The 21,618-nt window shown below is 35.3% G+C and overlaps 1 long non-coding RNA gene across 1 annotated transcript; it reads left to right on the plus strand.

Annotated features, from left to right (window-relative positions):
- Window positions 1-214: 214 nt before the first annotated feature.
- On the plus strand, window positions 215-4,230 carry LOC145621198 (uncharacterized). Its single transcript, XR_014108362.1, has 3 exons — window positions 215-661; window positions 2,409-2,514; window positions 3,866-4,230. It is a non-coding gene; the product is annotated as an uncharacterized LOC145621198 (long non-coding RNA).
- The last annotated feature ends 17,388 nt before the right edge of the window (window positions 4,231-21,618 follow it).

The following is a 21,618-nucleotide window of genomic DNA, read 5'->3' on the forward strand; positions in this document are numbered from 1 at the left end:
TCCCAGAACATGTGTTACTGTTTCAAATCTATAGTGTAGTGACGGTTTTGCCCTTGGTTTTTTTTTTTTGTTTTCTTAATGTTTTCCTTATTTTCCTTGTTGATTGACTTCAGTCATCAACCCTGAATCCCTCATCCTTGCTTTATCCCCTTTTCATGCTCTACCATTCATTTCTTCCATTTGCTTTCTCTGTCCTTTAAACCGGTCATTCAGTCTTTCTCACTCTCACTCCATCTCTCCTTTCTCACTTCAAATTCTCTCTCTTCACTCTCCACTCGCCTTTCCTCCCTCTATTTTTTGCACTCCCTCTTAGATTCTCTCTCTTCAATCGCCATTAATGTAAAGCTTGAGCAACAACAACACCCATGTCGAAGATGAAGCATATACTTCGGAAGCTACACATCGGTAACGACCATCACAATCGCCATCACTCGGCGGCTCGTCGGATACCTAATAATCGGACTCAGGAATAGGAGACTTTGATGGCGACGATTCCGCCGTCGTCTTTGTCAACGTCGTCATCACCACCGTCGGTATCTTCGAGTCGAGTTATCGGACAGTAAGGGAGTCGACGCCGGCGACAGAGAATGGTGGTGGAAATGTCAATAGAAGAAATTCTGCTGATTGACATTTTTGATCCTCCATTGAAGCAGCTTGCGAGGTATGTTGTTAATTATGTTTATTTTAATTTTTCATGTTGATGTTGATGCACATAATTAACACCTTCACTGGGTTGATTTTAATTTTTAAGAATTTGGGGTTTTGTAAAAAAAAAAAAAAAATTTGATCTTGCTTGTTTATTATACGGAGTGATTTTAATGATTAATGAAGTTTATCCTGTATAATTGAAGTGATTTTTATTTTTGGGCATTTTGGAATTGAGGTAAAAATTTGGAGGTAGTAGGTGGCGTTGGCTGTGATTTAGTGGGGAATTGAGGAATTAGTGATGTGGGGTTGTTGTTGGTGCAAGAAGTTGGAGCAGCAGCAGGGCACTAAGGTTGCTGGTGGCTGCTGTTCGTGAGGGAGAAAGGAGTTGTGGTTGGGTGAGGTGGGGGATTATGGCTCGTTGGTGGGGTGTGTGGGCGTTTTTGGTGGTGACAGTTGGCTGTGGTGGTCGGGAATTGGTGGAATCGGGGCTGTAGAAGGGTGGGTGGAATAGGGTCTGGTTGGTGGGGGGTATGTGGAAGTTTTGGGCTGGTGGGAAGGGGACATCTTGGAACTCAGCCTTATTAAGGATCTTCATTATAGGTAACCAAAAAATCATAACAATAATAATAGCTTGTTTGTTATTCCTGTTTGATTCTAAAATGAAGGAGCTCACTCTACGTACCAAGGATTATCTTGTTTCCTTTAGAGAGTGGTTGTCCATAAGAATCTTCGCCGCTTATATGAACAAAATCGGTGCCAAAGCACGCCAAGTATGTTATCAGCTTCATATTATATGATTATATATGTACTGATTGAACTTTCACAAAGTTATAATTTTTAATAGACCTTTCATTGTAAATGAAAACTCCAGAGCATTTGTGTTCTATCTAGCTCACATCAACTTATTTATACTAATGCCAAAATCATAGGATTCAATTATATTTTGCTCTTTTAGTAATATCACACCACAATCCTTTTTTGTGGGGATAATGAACATGTTCAACTTTGATTACTATAATCTTTTCCTATAATCTTTTAAATGTGCTCTTCTATCACAGAACAATAACATTAAAAAAAAAAAAAACAAGCTTGCATCGCAGAACAAGTTTTACCTCTATCAAAAGTTTCAACAGAGGTAAAGCAATTCCAAATTCACTCTGTTCTAAAACTTGTCGAAATTCTAAAGCTTGACAGAGTAAATGGGTATTACCTCTGTGAAGCTTGTTCTAAAACTTGTAGAAATTTTTTATTTTAACAGCAATAAATTGTTGGCTATAATAGGTAAAGTTTTACCTCTATGGAAGAGCTAAAATAAATTTTTTTGATGTTGATGCTTTAGAAGAATTAGCTTAACCTCGATTAGGTTGCTTTTTATTTATTAAAATTTGAGGTTTTGTAAAAAAAAATGATCTTGCTTGTTTAGTATAGTACTTTTGCTGGTGAAATAATGCTAATGGGTGAAATTATTATCTATTGTCATTTTGATATTCTTTGGCTGTACTTTAATAAGTGATGTAGTCCAATGTAAACATCTTTTCTTCTGCTTTTTTTTGTTGATATAATAGTAATTCCTTAATTTCATAAACCTTGTTTCGTTTTTATTTAGCTGAACATGTATTAAAGAAATCCCATTTAGTTGAAGGTATACAATCAAAGCTAATTGTACAAGGGTTTGTGTTTGCACCGTCATTGTGAATTTGTGATTTGGAAATTTGTGTATTTTGTGGTCTTTTGTTGAATTTATTTGTAAAAATGGCTAGGGACGTTGATGTTTGTTCAGCTGCTTGTTTTCACTTCCGAGTTTTCTCTGATCCTCCATTGAAAGGAACTTCTGAGCTTTCCCTTTCATTGAAAGCAGCTTGCGAGGTAATTTGTTTTTCAATCATAAAATTTTGCAATTGCTTGGGTTTATTGATAATTAATTGAGTTAGTGTTCTCTTTTGAAGAAAAAAAATAAATCAATACATTGAGATTAGAAATTATTACAAAAATTAAAAGATACAGCAAAAACGATCATACCCGGCTTCAAAAAGAAGCGGAGTAACCTCCCACTTAGCACGAAGTGCAGTCTGAACATTCCTAGAAGAATCTTGGGTCAATGAGATTGAGCAGCAGCAAAAATTCTATAAAATCAAAATTTTCAAAACACAAAACTTCGGTCTATCATATTTTCCCATTATCAAATCTAATTTTGAGAGTATGATTTTTTTTTCCTTGTTTTTTTGGATCTGTTTAACGAACTCACTCACTTGATTTGGATAAATTAATCATTCGAAATTTGGGATGAATAATTAGACTGGGAAAATTGAGGGAATAGATGGTAGAACAAAGACTTTTGCGGTGAAGGTTAAAGAGTTGAGAGCTACTAGGACCTTTTAAGTCCCACGATCTAATCTAATACTTTATATTATGAAATGTAATGGATATAAAGGCACATTTAGGGTCATTTGCAGTTGCTTTAAAAGATAAAGGCGTTTGGGTAATGAATACTTAAACTTAACTACTTAAAGTGGTATATGATTGTAGTAGTGTAGTATCTTTAGTTATCTAAATTCAGGTCACACACAAATGATTTGGTGGCTTATAACTCCTGAGGTTGTGCTAATTAACCACTGCTAATTTATAATTTGAATAATTGTGAATCAACTATAAATCAGATTACAATAAACTGTAGTATTAGCTATAATTGGTCAGCTTACTAAATAAAAATCATATTACACTTGTCAACCTCTCGCAACCCACAAAATATCTACTGCATTTAGCAACTAAACAACATGAATTATCTTGGAATATATATTTGATGCTTTGCTTTCCCGTTATATGTTTATTAGCATTCAAGTATACGGGCTAGGCAAAATAGGTTTTATTTTACTACACTTAGTTTTTTTTTTTTTTTTTTTTTTTTTTTTTTTTTTTTTTTTTTTTTTTTTTGAGACATACTACACTTAGTTTGGATTGAAGCAATTGGGTGGAAAATAAAATTTGAGAAGGAAAGGAAGACTACAGTTTCTTTAGTCAATTTCTTTTGTATAATTACAAGTAGTGAGAGTTCATGAAAATGGATTGATGTAAAGTCATGACTCAAGGTCATTAAGTGAGTTTATTTTCATTGAATTTATACTCAAGCTCCCTGAATACATACATTATAATAAAAATTTTCAATATGTGTGGCATGAGAGTGATGGTGTTTATTTGCTTATTTTATTTGATGGTGCAGGTTGATGATCATTTTAGTCTAAAATAATATTGAGGATTTGAAGCCACTAAAGGATACCGACCATGCAAATGTTGCTCCGGTCGCTGGATGTGAAATCAAAACCAATTAAGCAAGATGAATATTGATGTGTAATCAAAGTTAGCTTTTATTTCCACAAAGAATATGTAGTACAAGATGCCGCCTTCGTTGATGTAACAATTTTTTAAGGGTGAGCAACTTATTTAGGCATGATAAACTATTTTAGGGTAATATAATTTGAATATGATTTTTAGGAGTGAGAAAACTCTTTAGGGGTGAACAAATTATTTAAGGGTGAGCAAATTCCTTACGGGCAAGCAATTTATTAGTTCATTAATTACACAAAATCAAAGGGTGATCAATTTGCCCGTAAAGAATTTAAGGGTGATCAATTTAATGTCCTCCTTGTCCCATTGAGTGCCCACATATTAACGCGTTTTTAAAACAAAATCTAATATTATTGCACTACCCATTACATACATTACCTAAATTAAATTAGAAGGTCCATCAATTTAGCGAGGACATTAAATTCACTCATTCCGTGTTTATTGAGGTATCGCGCGGATCGCGCACGATGGCTCAACTAGTTTAATCAAATTCGTGAAAAGGAGAAGAAAATAAACGATATTCGCCTTAGCTTAAGTGATCAACCAACAATTATATAATTCAATTTTAATCTTATTTAACGCAAGATACTATGTGGAATTTTAATTAATCCTTTAGGGTGATCAAGCAACACTAATTAATTAATTATAGTTCTTTTAAACAAGAAAATAAATATGATTTAACTAAGTGCTCGAGAATTTACCACTTCTCTTTGCTAGATCTCCGTTTAGAACACTTATGGACTCCTTATTGGGGAACCTCCACCGTAGTAACAAAATATCAAAGGGGTGAGTATATAGGACAAGAGGGGTTAGGTAGCATGAGTTCACAAGTATTCTACCAGAATTTAGGGTTATTTCTGTGTGTTTAAACCTCGGATTAAGCCTCTATTTATAGAGAATGAATAGGTTTAGGGTTTTGAACATTCTGCCGCAGCAGGTGTCGCGCGCAACTGGATGAGTTGCGTGCGGCATCCCAGCGTAAGTGATTAAGTTACGTTGCTATGGCCAGCGCAACTAATTGTCTTGCGCGCAGCTTTATGGTAAGATTCGATTTTATATTTTCGTAAAATTCTGAATCTACCGCGAGCGCAACTCTGGAGGTTGCGCTGAGGTGTTGCGCGCGACTACCCAGCGCGACTAATTGAGATGCGCGTGGCTTTTTCTGCGGCAGCGTTAAAATTTAACCTAGGCGTTCCTAAATCTGTCTTCATTGTGTTTTAAGCACAGGCTCAAGCCTAATTTTGAACGGGTTTAGTTAATTGGACCTCGTTTGGCTTTATTCTTTAGTTTGGGCTAGTCTTTTGTGTTTTGTGGCTTAACCAGTTATCCATAAGCATTCTTCACTTCAATCCAACACGAAGATGGTTTTATTTATCGTCATTGCACTTCCTGTCGGGACAGGAGGCCAAAAGTGGGTGTCTACAGCTACCGATTCTCTTTGTATATATTGTTATGAATTTTGTTAGGGAAATAAGCTTCTTCCTACTAGGCATGGAAATTCTATTGCTATTTTTATATACTCGTCTTTCGTGAGTAGCATACTTATTGTTTGTTGTGACAATCGTACTCCTTTCTCTGATTATTTATACTTTTTTATATCTAGCTAGGTTAGCGACGGATTTTTTTCCTAAGCTATGTGCCACATTTGTTGTTTTTAATGCTTGCCGAGATGGGTTTCAGCGAGGACATGTACAATCATGTACGTAAGTCGTATGTGATTTATTTTGAAGAGTACAATCGTATCTTTCTAGTTGTTTAATTTATTTCACATAAGTGATCATTAGTGTTAATTTTTTCTTTAGCTCTTCTAGACTGAATATGACATTTTGTGATTTATGTTTAACTTTTAAGCTGGCTATGGTGTTTGAGTTCCTTAAAATCCCAATTTATTTCTTTATTAAAATTTTCTGATCACATATAATCTTGCCAGACTTTATTTACACGTGTTATAGTCGTGTATTGAATTTATTGGAACTAATTTATGTTGCAACAGCTTACTGGAACTAATTGGCCTAATTTCACTGGCTTTAAACTTTTTTTATTTCTATTTAATTAAATATTTGTAAGGTGAAAAGAACAGAAATGTGTCTAATATATCTAAACTTGTCAAAACTTTACTGTAGTTGTGATTTGGATTTATAGAAGAATTTATCATTTTTTTAATAAGCTACTTATTAGAACTAACTGGCCCTTTTCTAAATTTCTTAGATTTTAGTGGCTTTGATCTTTTCCCCTTTTTTTTTAAGATTTTTGTAAGGTTAATGAACAACATTGTGTTAGTCTGATGAGTGATGTTCTTTTTAATATACACCTTATATACCTTTCTCTAGGGAATATTTCAAGCATTCAAAACTTAAACCCCACTGTGACCATACACTTAAGCATGGTGGCGTCTAAAGGGAAGGAAGCTAGAGCAAAAGAGTCGCCAACAAGTTTTAGGAACTTGTAAACCGTTCATGTGGTGAAGGTTACACCGCTTCACGATCCATGAGATCACTAACTCCATAGTGATTTAGAACCATGACTAGATATTCGAAGATGATGGCACAAATCCAACCTAAAAGAGATTGAACCCGCCTTAAAATAGGCCTCTACTTTATTATTCTAATATTCATGTGCGCTTTTTGACTAACATACAATAATTAGGTTAAGCCTAAACCTGTTTAACCTATGTTGGTTGAATATTAATGCACAAACAAATCTATTATTGGCGATCACTTGAATAAAAGTCATTTTAACCTAAAGCAATTTATTAACTATCTTATTAGGCGTGATTTCAAGTACAAATTCCCTTTAAACCTGCATAAAAGGCGTAATCAAGCAATAACAATAACATAATGCAAGCAACATAATATTAATGACACAATAAATCATAATCATCATTATAATCTCAATAAAGCAAAATAATAATATTAGCAAGATTCTAGGCATGATACTAACATGATTAATAACAAATCCTAACATGTCACTTGTAGACACCCATTTGTGTCTCCCCAAAACCAAACCCAGTGATGAATTCCTTTCACGTCTAACCATAATCGAATGAGGTGAAAGTGTGAAAAGTCAAATGTTGCGGTTAGTTTTTATTAAAAATCTTTCTTTCTGTTTTCGAAAACCCACTCTATTATATAAAAACATCCAATCCAGTTTAATTTGGTCCATGATAAGGGTCCAACAATGGTGTAGTTGGATGGGGCTCGAAAAGACCTTTCCAACGATATATTATAAGCCCAATTCCGATGAATAATGAGGAAGTTATGGCCAAAATACTAAACTGGGCCCAAACCGGATTTTACCTACGACCCAATGATCATGTGGAGGGTCCAAAGGTTTAATCCTATTCCTAAACTAATTAGGATTGATTAGAATCTTCTATAGGTTTCTAAAATATCTTAATTATCCTTTTTTGAAAAGATAAGATTAAGGAATTTGATTTAAATATAAACTTTCCTTTTTTATAAAAACTTTCTTTTTTTAAATTCCTAATTCTATTCGGATTTAAACATGTCCAAAGACAGTCAGATATTATTTTTGTGCCTCATGTTTTTTATCCAAATTTTATATGGTTGGATAGATCTTGAAATTATCTTTCCAATGATATATTATAATATTAATTCCGAGCTATAACGAAAAAGATATGAAAGGAATACGAAACTCTATCCAAAACTGATATCCTTTTACTATTTCGGCCATATCTTTTTAACTACAAAATATTTTAATCTGATTCTAATTGAATTAGAAATTAGACTTCAAGAGCTTTCCAACGACATATTATATAACTTATTTCGACTTCTGAATCAAAAGATATGATAAAAACAAAATCCGCAAAAACTGTCTCTGTCGCCAAACGACAGGTTTGTCGCCTCGCGACAGACCCTGTCGCCTGGCGACAACATAAATATCTGGCGACAAGGTCGGTTTGTTAGCGACAAAGTGGAATTTTATTCCTTATCAAATTCTATGATTTTCCGGACTGTTTCCTATAAATAGGGTCCCGAACCTCTGTTTTTATTCATCAACAATCTACAATTCACAATCACCCAACTCTCTCTATTCTTTCTTGAGCAATATATGCTTTTTTCTCTCTCTCTTTCTAAACCAACCTTTTATTAAACACAATTCCGCATACACAAGATCTTGAAACACCTAGCCAAATTCGAAGTTGCTGTAGGAGATTATAGGTACTAAATGCGGAATTAACATGAATCATATTCACATAGCACCAAACCAAGGATCTCATGCATAACACATAAAGAAGTAAGAATTATACCTTTGAAGCGTGATTCCACGATGATCGAGCAAGAACAATGGGGAGATAAAGAACCTCAAACGTGATTCCTCTACTTGGTCCACGGGCACGGATTAAGACCTCCACTAATGCTAGTTAGTCGCGAAAGAACACTTCTATCGACCTTCTACGGAGATGAACGAACGATCAACTAGCCAAGAACCACCGCGCAACACCACGTGGCCACTAGGGGTGGCCGGCCGTGGGTGTGAGGGGAGAGAGAGGGGTGTGCGTGTGAGAGAGGGAGGGTGAGGGCTTTTGGATGATGGTTGCTTGATTCACAATTCACTGTATGTCAATTGTGACTTGTGTATTCAACCCTAGGCCAGGCTATTATTTATAGATCGTATCTCTAAATAATAGTCCAAGTCCAAATCCAAGCCCAATTCCTAATCCCACTCAAACTGTACTTAGCCCACTCATGCTTATGACTAATTAATTGCTCATGAGGCCCATTAATGGGCCTCTAACTTGCTTAACCCAATACCCTTGTGTGTGACCAATATAGGATCCATTCTAAAGGGCTCTGGGCTATTTGACTAGCCCAAAGATCATCTCTCATAGTCTAGCAACAGAGGATGACGCCCCAATAGAATGAACTTATTATCTCCATAATAGTGATCCTTGACATATCTAGTAATTGCACTTATCGAAGACACAATTCCTTCAATCTCCCACTTGTCTGAGACAAGTGCGCAATATTCAAATTCCTTAAGTCATTTTGTGTCGATTTGATGATATGATTGCATCTTATGTAATCTATATTAATCTACAAATCGTTTCTTGAAATCTGAGTTAGAATTACAAAACAAATGGTTACTATATAACACATTTGAGCACGGCCATGCATTTTCTGAATTCTCCCTCTTCAAGAGGCCAAAACATGACACATTCCTAAATAGGAAGACTCTATCCAATCTCGTGGCAACCAAAGCTCCCACTCAACTTCTGAAATAACCAGGAAACACCCTTTATAATCTCCAGTTACGGGAAGACGTTTGAATGTACCACAGTTATATCATCCATTGAATGAAACCAATGTTCCACTCATGTCAAAGGAATCCACTAATATATCCGGAAGTTCTATACTTGAACTTCAAAGTTGGTCTATAGTTCGATCATGCATCATTCATGCATATCCATGTGATTGACCGAGCTTCACTACACTCCCATAGCCCATGAAACTGCGCTATCTAATCAATCTTAACATGCTAGTTCAGTATAAGAAATCATTTATGTCCACTTTAATGATTCCGAACTAGAAACTTAATAATATATGAATTTTGTTCACCTGTGGGATTTCATTCAAAAGGTCATTAACCTAGTGAGCCCATCAATTCATAATTATTTTGGACATTTTATTTAATAATGAAACCACAATTAAATAAGAGAAAATATAATTTCTGATTAAACATAATTCTGCAAATGAATGTATTACATATGCAATTTATTTTCTCAAAACAAATAACAACTTCTAATTACACCATTTGCTTCAATCCAGTTGCACTAGTATGCTTCTCATGCTTAGGCATTGGAAGGGGTTTAGTAAGCGGATCAGCGATGTTCTCATCCGTGTGAATTTTGCTCATCTTGACATCTCCTCTGTCAACGATCTCTCGAATGAGGTGAAACTTCCTCTCTACATGTTTGGATTTGAAGTGTGACCTAGCTTCCTTCGATTGAGCAATAGCTCCATTATTGTCACAGTACATCTCAATTCCCTTTTGAGCACTTGGTACGATATCCAGCTCAGTCAGGAACTTCTTTATCCAAACAGCTTCCTTAGCTGCTTCAACAGCAGCCAAATACTCTGATTCTGTCGTAGAGTTTGCGATAGTGCTTTGCTTCGAACTCTTCCAGCTCACTGCTCCTCCATTCAGACAGAAAATGTATCCAGATTGAGATCTGAAGTCATCCCTGTCTGTTTGGAAACTCGCATCCGTATAACCTTTGACAACCAACTCATCTTCGCCACCATACACTAGAAACATTCCTTTCGTCCTTCTCAAGTACTTAAGGATGTTCTTGGCAGCTGTCCAGTGTGCTTCACCTGGATTTGCCTGAAACCTGCTGCACATGCTTAGAGCATATGCAACATCCGGCCTTGTACAAATCATGGCATACATAATCGATCCTATTGCAGAAGCATAAGGAATGATAGCCATACGTCTCATCTCATCTGGCATAACCGGGCATTGAGATTTACTGAGCGTAATGCCATGGGACATGGGGAGAAAACCTCTCTTGGAGTTTGTCATCTCAAACCTGTCAAGAACCTTATCAATATAAGTCTCTTGACTTAGGCCAATCATCCTTTGAGACCTGTCTCTATGGATCTTGATTCCCAAAATGTACTCGGCTTCACCTAAGTCTTTCATGGAAAAACAACTCTTCAACCATTCCTTGACTGACTCAAGCATTGGTATGTCATTTCCCATGAGAAGTATGTCATCCACATACAAGACTAAGAAAACTACGCTGCTCCCACTAGACTTCTTGTATACACAAGGTTCCTCTTCGCTCTTGACAAAATCAAACCTTTTGATCGCTTCATCAAAACGAAGATTCCAACTCCTGGATGCCTACTTCAATCCATAAATGGATTTCTCAAGCTTGCATACCTTTCTAGGATTTTCCGGATCTTCAAAACCCTCAGGTTGTGTCATGTACACTTCCTCCGTCAAGAACCCATTCAAGAAGGCGGTTTTGACATCCATCTGCCAAATTTCGTAATCGAAAAATGCGGCAATCGCTAGAAGAATCCGAATGGACTTAAGCATTGCTACTGGGGAAAAAGTTTCATCATAGTCAATACCATGAATCTGTCTGTACCCTTTTGCAACTAGTCTTGCTTTATGGATGTAGGCATTTCCATCCTTGTCTGTTTTAATCTTGTAGACCCATTTGCAACCAATGGGTTTTACCCCATTAGGCAAGTCTACTAGGGTCCACACTTTATTTTCAGACATTGACTCCATTTCGGATTTCATGGCCTCAAGCCATTTATCTGAGTTGGGGCTCACCAAAGCTTACTTGTAGGTTGTGGGTTCCTCATTCTCCAATAAGAAGATTTCAGAATCCTCAGTTAACAGAACCTCAACAAACTGTTTGTTTCTGATTCTGGCAGACCTACGTGGGGTAGGAGCAACAGTCGAAATTTTCTCTCCAACTCCTTGAAGATTTTCGCATGAATTAGATTCAAGTGGGACGATAGGAGTCTCGCTGGTGGAATTAGCTTGCTCCGACGCATGAGTAATCGTTTCATGCGCCCTCGCCTCTGACGTGGTGTTATCCACATCCATTTGTTGCTCGTCTCGAATTTCTTCGAGAACCACTTTACTCCCACTTGGCTTTCTAGATAGAAATTCCTTTTCTAGAAAGACACCATCGTGAGCAACAAACACTTTGTTATCTTCGCGATTGTAGAAGTAATACCCTTTTGTTTCTTTGGGGTAGCCCATAAAGAAACACTTGTCTGATTTAGGGTGTAGTTTATCGCCTTGTAAACGTTTTATATAGGCTTCACATCCCCAAATCTTGAGAAAAGACAACTTTGGAGCTCTTCCATTCCACATCTCATATGGAGTCTTTTCTACAGCTTTGGATGGGCTTCTGTTTAGTATTCTTGCAGCTGCTCCTAATGCATATCCCCAGAATGATATGTGAAGATCAGTAAAGCTCATCATGGACCTAACCATATCTAGTAGAGTCCTATTTCTCCTTTCTGACACTCCATTTAATTGAGGTGTCCCTGGAGGGGTTAATTGTGAAAGTATTCCACAATTAATCAGATGTTTATCAAATTCTTGGGTTAAATATTCGCCACCACGATCAGATCGTAATGCCTTAATTGTTTTCCCAAGCTGGTTTTGTACTTCATTCTGGAATTCTTTGAACTTTTCAAAGGCTTCCGACTTGTTCTTCATTAAGTAAATGTAACCATATCTACTTAAATCATCAGTGAAAGTAATGAAGTAATTATATCCACCCCTAGCTTTTGAACTCATTGGTCCACACACATCTGTATGTATGAGTCCCAAAAGGTCACCAGCTCTTTCACCTATACCCGTGAAGGGTGACTTAGTCATTTTCCCAAGCAAGCATGACTCACAGTTTTCAAATGATTCATAATCAAAAGAAGAAAGGAGTCCATCCTTATGTAATTTCTGGACGCGCTTTTGGTTAATATGTCCAAACCTACAATGCCATAGGTAAGTTGGGTTTGAACCATCTGTTTTCTGCTTTTTATGATCTATGTTGTAGACATGAGTTGCATATTCTAAAACATACAAGCCATTGATTAACTTAGCATTAGCATATAACATATTTTCTTTTGAAATAAAACAACGTTTGTCTCTTATTTCAAATGAAAAACCTTCAGTATCTAAAACTGGAACTGAAATAATGTTTTTAGTAATGCTGGGAACAAAATAACAGTTATTAAGTACTAAAATTAGTCCAGAAGGAAGTCTCAAATGATAATTCCCAATAGCAAGTGCAGCAACTTTTGCTCCATTTCCTACTCGAAGTGTTACTTCCCCTGGATCTAGCTTCCTACTTCCTTTCAAGCCCTGCACGTCATTAACGATATGAGCACCACAACCGGTATCGAATACCCAAGTGGAAGATGAAGTAAGATTAATCTCTACAACAAAAACATCAAGTAACTCCTTACCTTCTGTTTTCACTGGTGCATAATGGGGACACCCTGGTGTATGGGCATGCCATCCACCACAATAGAAGCACTGGCAATCTCTCCTTATCAGGTACTCCTCAGCATGGTTAAGTAAGATGTTGATCAAATTCGCTGATGATCCCTCATCATTATGAGAAAGTCTCACAATGTCAAAACCAGCATGGAGTGAGAACAAGATAATGTCACGCGCAGAATCATCATCGATCGGTTTCCCGAGGACATCCATTTGGTTGATCATATCAACCAATTCATTGACATGGTTCCTCACTGACTGACCAGGTAAGAGTTTCTTTGCCATTATCTTACCATGAATCCTGTAAGTCTCATACCTTAAACTGTCAGCCCAAGAATAGTAAATCTAAGGGATCGAGTTAACGATCTCTCTTACATGTGGATCGTTGGCACCTCCTCTACCCAATGCCCCCATGCCACCTCTACAGATAGCACGAAGACATTGATATAGGTTGGTCACCTCATACCGTTTGAACCTATTATACCAACAGTTTGGAATAGATTCCAGTATTAGGTTCTTGACCTTTAGCGCATCCAAAACTAATTTTGCATGCATTTCAGGGTCCTGACCAGGAGCACATTTGTTCTCAATGGGTACATACAGGCGAGCATCAAGCTTGAAGCTTGTGAGAACATTTCTCAATTCGCCCTCCCATTGCCTGTAGTTTCTGAGATTAAGCCTTAAATTGAGTTTCATTGGTAAATCTGTGTTGTCATATAAGTTATTCATCTACAAACAAAAACAAAACGAGGCAAAATTCAATAATTATGTTTAATAAATTTAAAGTACCATAAGTAATTTTAGAATTTATTGGTAACTTTAAAGCATTCATTCAATATTTAAATGATCCCTATTGAATAAAATGATTCCAAGATCCTTTATTTGTGCAATAATTAACCGGACTGAGGCCCTGCCATCAACCATTACATGTTCAAGGTGTGTAAACTCTTTACTGATTACAACTCTTGTAATTCTTGGTTGAATAATTAACCATCACATGTTTAATTATTACCCTTAGCTTCAAGGTTCTAAACTGATCTTTAGGTAACCTTGTTGAATATAACCAATTAAAAGTGTAGAACGTGATCTACCCCCACTTCCCCAAGATATATTATGACGCTCTGCTGAGGCCGACCCATCACAAACGATCAAGGTTTTCATCAGGTTTTTAATTGGAAAAGCTGCATCAATATTACTGGGATCTAGATTTATTATGTTGTGATTATATAGTGAACTCTAGCGCATCATCAAGCAACATAAATAAACCTAAACATGCATAATCTACTAATGCAATAAAACATGACATAGTATGGCCCCTTAATCCTAAGAAAACTAATAAAGCAAAATGCTCCCACTTGAACCTTCATGGATCTCATCCATCTTGCTCCATTGGGCCTTCACTTCATTTGCTTTTTGGATCAACTGCAACATGTAATTTTATTCTATTCTATCTACTACTTAAATAAAATAAAATAAATTACAAAAATACTTAACGATACGCAGACCGTATTTAGATTACAAAAATACATCACGATGCGCAGATCGTATTTAGAATCTATGGGCCATACTAGTCTATATATAGCAATAAACAATATCATATATCATAAAGTGCCATATAATAAATCACTCATCATGCTTTCCTAAACTATAACATCAAATGATCATAATAAAGGAAACATGGCTATAAATATCTCATATTTTAATTAATTAATTATTGTAATTAAATAATATCATATATTATTCATGACCAATCATAAAATATCATATATTTTAATTTTAGGTATGAGATAGAATCAAATCTTATTTGAAATTATGGAAGATAAATCATATTTATTTTCCATGATTATCCTAACTAATTTAGGAATCCTATCCTAATTACTAACCAATCACATATTTTAAATCAATTATTATCCATAAATAACTATGAGATAATCACATTATTTAATTAATTATTATCCAATTAGAATCTTTTGCTCCATAATTATCCAAACTTAACAAAAATAACAACTTTAATTTGTTAATTATCTTTTCAAAATTTAAACTTATCCCTTTTTTAAAATTGAAATATGATTTTATCTAAAATAAAATAAAATAATTTTTTTTTTTGAAAAAGCCGCGTCAGCCACCGTGGTGTGGCCAGCCGAAGCCAGCCACGGTGGCCGCACACCTTACGGTGTGCGCTGCCCCTACAGTGACGCAGGAACAACAGCAGCAGCACACGCAAAGGGGTGGTGCACTGCTGCGCTGCCCCTTGCTGCCTGACCCAGCCCCACCCCTCCCTCCTGGACCACTAGTAGCAGCACCGCCGTGGCAGCGCCACCCAGCCGTGGTGGCTGCTGCTGTAATTTCCTTTTTTTTTGATGATTTTAATAAATTAAAACAAAACAGATTTTTTAAAAATAAATTAAACTTTATGTGGTCCTATTAATTCCAAAATTAAATCATATTGAATTTTAAAATTAGGGTTCTTGATGAAATTAATCCCTAATTTAATTTAACACTTAAATTAAATAATTTGATCATGAAAAATTCATAATTTTAACATGTAATCAAATAGATTAAATTCCTTAAACATATTACCATCGAAATAAATCAAAATTAAACACAAAATTTCACAAATTAGGGTTTAAAATTTCGAAATTTTCGAAATTAGGGTTTAGGGGTTCGAATTTTTTTCGATTAATTTGGGGCAAAATTCGGATCAAATTATGGCTAATATGGAGCAAATTAAACACCTTTAATGATTCTATATTGTTAAATCACATTTAAAATAACAATTGACTCATAATTAAATATTCTCCCTCCTAATTGAATTAAAATTGTGGATTATCAAAGAATTATTACTCAATATATGTAAATGCAAGAGGCTAACTGATACCACTGTAGGAGATTATAGGTACTAAATGCGGAATTAACATGAATCATATTCACATAGCACCAAACCAAGGATCTCATGCATAACACATAAAGAAGTAAGAATTATACCTTTGAAGCGTGATTCCACGATGATCGAGCAAGAACAATGGGGAGATAAAGAACCTCAAACGTGATTCCTCTACTTGGTCCACGGGCACGGATTAAGACCTCCACTAATGCTAGTTAGTCGCGAAAGAACACTTCTATCGACCTTCTACGGAGATGAACGAACGATCAACTAGCCAAGAACCACCGCGCAACACCACGTGGCCACTAGGGGTGGCCGGCCGTGGGTGTGAGGGGAGAGAGAGGGGTGTGCGTGTGAGAGAGGGAAGGTGAGGGCTTTTGGATGATGGTTGCTTGATTCACAATTCACTGTATGTCAATTGTGACTTGTGTATTCAACCCTAGGCCAGGCTATTATTTATAGATCGTATCTCTAAATAATAGTCCAAGTCCAAATCCAAGCCCAATTCCTAATCCCACTCAAACTATACTTAGCCCACTCATGCTTATGACTAATTAATTGCTCATGAGGCCCATTAATGGGCCTCTAACTTGCTTAACCCAGTACCCTTGTGTGTGACCAATATAGGATCCATTCCAAAGGGCTTTGGGCTATTTGACTAGCCCAAAGATCATCTCTCATAGTCTAGCAACAGAGATGACGCCCCAATAGAATGAACTTATTATCTCCATAATAGTGATCCTTGATATATCTAGTAATTACACTTATCGAAGACACAATTCCTTCAGTTTCCTTCGCCCTAGACGTGAAAGGTTTATACTTTTCTGAGGGTTTGGTCCCAAATCCAGTCTAAACTTTATAACTCTTTCTTTCAATTTTTTTAATTTAATTCTTTGATTTATTATTTTCATTGAAGTTTACTAACTTGTGTATTTTGTTATTAGAAAGAGGTACGAGGCTTCAAAGTAAGTATAGGTTAGCTTACTCTCTATTTCTTTCACAATGTAGAAAGCATGATTATTAATGTTTAATTCCTAGTATCATGTTAGGATGTTTTTATTGGTTTCTAGTATCATGTTTAGGGTGCCTTTTGTTATTTCTAATATCATGTTAGCATGTTAGTACTATGTTAGGTTTAAAGCTTTGATCTTTAATGCTTAGTGACATGCTAGGATTTGTTATTTATCTTGTTAGTATCATACCTAGGATCTTGCTATTATATTTAAGCTTTATTATTAACATGATTTTGATTATTATGATTAATATTATGATGATTATGATTATGCTTATGATTATGTTGCTTGATATTATTTATATTTTATTGTTATTGCTTGATCACACCTTTTATGCATGTTAAGGGGAATTTGTAATTGAAATCGCACTTAATAAGATAATTAATAATTTGGTTTAGGCTAATATGATTTTAATTCAAGTGATCGCCAATAATAGTTTTATTTGTGCATTAATATTCAACCAACATAGATTAAACAGGTTAGGTTTAATATAATGTTTGTATGTTATTCGAAAAACGCACATGAATACGAGCAGAACAAAGTAGAGGCCTATTTTATAGGGCGGGTCCTTTCTTTTGTAGATTGGATTCGTACCCTCATCCCCGAACCCTATTTGGTTCAAGACTTTATGGAGTTGATGGTCCTTTTGGATTGTCTTTTGGGTTTACAAGTTCCTAAAACTTGTTGGCGACTCTTTTGCTCTAGCTTTCTTTCCTTTGGAACGCCACCATACTTTAGTGTATGATCATAGTGGGGTTGAAGTTTGGGATCATAATGCTTGAAATATTCCCTACATCACTAAACATTAAAGATTAAATTTTTATCCCTAACACGATACTAGCATGATAGAAAAAAATAGGAAGCAACCTAAACATGATACTAGAAAGCAATAAAAGACATCATAACATGATACTTCCTCTGTTCTTTTTTACTTGACCTGTTTCTTTTATCACGCTTGCCAATACAAAACTTTGACGATCAATAACTTTAATTCTACATAAGTAAAAATTATAAAAGTTATATATTATGATAGTACTTATTGAGATGAATTCAAAAAGATCCTACATGAATATGTTTTTCCTCACATATTTTTCACAAAAGACGGTCAAAGGAGGGGTGATGAATAGTGTAAAAGTCAAAGCGGGTAAAGTAAAAAAGCATGGAGGAAGTACTAGGAATTAATTAAAATATAAACATGCTTTCTAAAGGAAATTGAGTAATTGAATTACTCACTTTGTTGCCTCGTATCTCTTTCTTTCACATCGAGGGCGAAGGCAACTTCGAACTTGGCTAGCTGTGTCTAGAACTTGTAAATGCGGAATTGTGTTTATAAAAGCAAGGTTTAGAAAGCAAGAGATAGAAAGAATAAGCTATTGCTTAAGAGAGAGATGGTGATCGTTGGTGGTCTTGAAAATGGGGAATAAAGACCCTATTTATGGAGAAAATAGTCCCGAAACGATCAGAAAAGATCGAATTTGATTCGAAGTAAAACTACTTTTGTCGCAGCGCGACCACTAGGCGAAAAAACAAGTTGGTCACCGGTTCAAAACCCCCATATGCCACCGGTTTTGAACCGGTGGTCATTTGGGGGGTGGCAATACCCACAAGAAAGGCCACCGGTTCAAAACCAGTGGCAAAACAGCTTATTGCCACCGGTTAACCGGTGGTAATAATTATTATGGCCACCGGTTCAAAACCAGTGGCAAAACAGCTTATTGCCACCGGTTAACCGGTGGTAATAATTATTATGGCCACCGGTTAACCGGTGGCAATTATATTTCGCGCTTTTTTTTTTGGGTGGATGACAGATATTTGCCACCGGTTTTAACCGGTGGCAATCATAGGAAAATATATATTTTTTTTCTGCAATTATTCCTGCAATATTCCTGCTATAAATTCTGCTGTATTATAAATATATATAACAAGAATTATAAATATATATTTAGACATTAATAATTAAAAACCAAATGCAATACAATAAATAAATAGTATCACATACATAAGTACATATTAACAATACTAACTATACAAACAATAAATAAAGTAGTCTAAAGGTTAATCAACAAAGTTTAAATTCAAAATGATGTAACATTTACAAATTGAAAGTGATGAAAGATGCCAACATGTCTCGTACTTCATTAAGGTCCTTGCTTGTTAACGGATCTCCCTTTTGCACCTTGCAAAACTTGGAATATATATACATTATGTTAGAATTAATTAGTTAAGTTAAACATGTGTAAATAAATATGCAAAAAGTTAAATCACATAAAAAGAGCAACTTACTAAGTTTTAGGACGCATTTTCATACTAAATGGCCTAACTAAGTCCTAAATGACTTCTACTTTGCCCATTTTCTACATTTTTTAACTAATGACCTAGTTCTTTCTCATAACATGTCAATTATACTTAGTTTTAGGTGGCTAAGCCTTGAAATCACCTAAAAAGAGCAACTAACTAAGTTTAAGGACCCATTTTCATCCTAAATGGCCTAAATAAGGTCTAAATGACTTCTACTTTGCCCATTTTCTACATTTTTTAACCAATGAGCTAGTTCTTTCTCATAACATGTCAATTATACTTAGTTTTAGGTGGCTAAGCTTTGAAATCACAGAAAAGAGTAACTTACTAAGTTTAAGGACGCATTTTCATCCTAAATGGCCTAAAAAAAGGCCTAAATGACTTCTACTTTGCCCATTCTCTATATTTTTTAACTAATGAGCTAGTTCTTTCTCATAACATGTCAATTATACTTAGTTTTAGGTGGCTAAGCTTTGAAATCACAGAAAAAGAGTAACTTATTAAGTTTAAGGACGCATTTTCATCCTAAATGGCCTAAAAAAGGCCTAAATGACTTCTACTTTGCCCATTGTCTATATTTTTTTAACTAATGAGCTAGTTCTTTCTTATAACATGTCAATTATACTTAGTTTTAGGTGGCGAAGCCTTGAAATCACATAAAAAAAACAACTTACTAAGTTTAAGGACGCATTTTCATCCTAAATGGCCTAAATAAGGCCTAAATGACTTCTACTTTGCCCATTTTCTACGTTTTTTAACTAATGAGGTAGTTATTTCTCATAACATGTCAATTACACTTATTTTTAGGTGGCTAAGCCTTGAAATCACATAAAAAAGCAACTTACAAAGTTTTAGGACGCATTTTCATACTAAATGGCCTAAATAAGGCCTAAATGACTTCTACCTTGCCCATTTTCTACATTTTTTAACTAATGAGCTAGTTCTTTCTCATAACATGTCAATTTTACTTCGTTTTTGGTGGCTAAGCCTTGAAATCACATAAAAAAGCAACTTACAAAGTTTTAGGACGCATTTTCATCGTAAATGGCCTAAATAAGTCCTAAATGACTTCTACTTTGCCCATTTGCTACATTTTTTAACTAATGAGCTAGTTCTTTCTCATAACATGTCAATTATACTTAGTTTTAGGTGGCTAAGCTTTGAAATCACAAAAAAAGAGCAACTTACTAAGTTTCATCGCGGCACGATGGAGCTGTCATATCGCGATGGTATTAGAAAGATAAAAACGTTGTACGAATTCATTTTCCTAATATAATTAAGTAGACTCCGTAATCATCATAATTGAAATTAGATTTATCATTGAAAAACACTTGTTTTATTCCAAATAAAATTCTTTATTTTCTAAAAATATAATTATTTGTCATAATTCCGCTAGAATTTAAGGGAACCTTTTAGGTTTTTTTTTTTTGAGGATTAAAGTCAATCCTAATGACTTTAGGAATAATAGTTAATGGGTCCTCCACTTGATCATTAGGCCGTATATAAAACCCGTTTTGAGCCCAACTTAGTATTTTGGCCATAATTTCCTCATTATTCATCGGAATTAGGCTTATAATGTATCATCGGAAAGCTCTTTTGAGCCCAATCCAAGTACACCATTATTGGACCCTAATCATGGACCAAACTAAACTAGACTGGACATTTTAATATATAGAATACATTTTCGAAAACAGAAAGAAAGTACTTTTATTAATACGACCGCATCACAAGACTTTTCACATTTTCGCCTTGTTCGATAATCAATGACGTGAAAGATATTCATCACTGGGTTAGGTTTTGGGGAGACATAATCAAGTGCCTATACTTTCATTGGCTAGTGTTTATACCTAATGACTTGTTTGGTTTAGGATGAGAATGCACACTAGTTGAAAATTAAATCATGGTTTCATTTCATTCTCTATCTAGTATTAGCCTGGCTCCAGAGTCTGCTAATTCAAGTAAGTTGTTTAACTCAGTCTATCTTCCTCTCATTGTTTGATTGTTTTAGTAAGAACAATTATTGCTGCTTAATGGAGGAGATTTTTGAGTGACCGAGTGTGTTTGGAAAAGAAGAATTATTGATATATACAACGCACATGGTTTAGTCATATTCTGGAAATTAGGGAATCTGTCTGAGCCAAATGGGAGGGGCATTATTGTAGTATATCGTGATTTGTCCATTTTATGTTTCAACTAAAGGTTCTCTTTTGTCGTGATTGTTGTCGTTATTTCTCAAAAAAAAAAAACAATAAAAATAAAAAATTGTGATTTCTATTTCTATGTACATGTATATGCAGCCAAGAAGACTTGACACACCAACATGCTATGAGCAAAATGGCACAAGCAAGTAAAGGCATAATTAGCGGAATAAACTATAGATCAGCTAAAGCCACGATCCTCCCCTTTGCGAACATCCTAAATTTCTAACTCCTTAAC

The sequence above is a fragment of the Chenopodium album genome, chromosome 27 (assembly GCF_948465745.1).
Source record: "Chenopodium album chromosome 27, dcCheAlbu1.1, whole genome shotgun sequence".
NCBI classification, from domain to species: Eukaryota; Viridiplantae; Streptophyta; class Magnoliopsida; order Caryophyllales; family Amaranthaceae; genus Chenopodium; species Chenopodium album.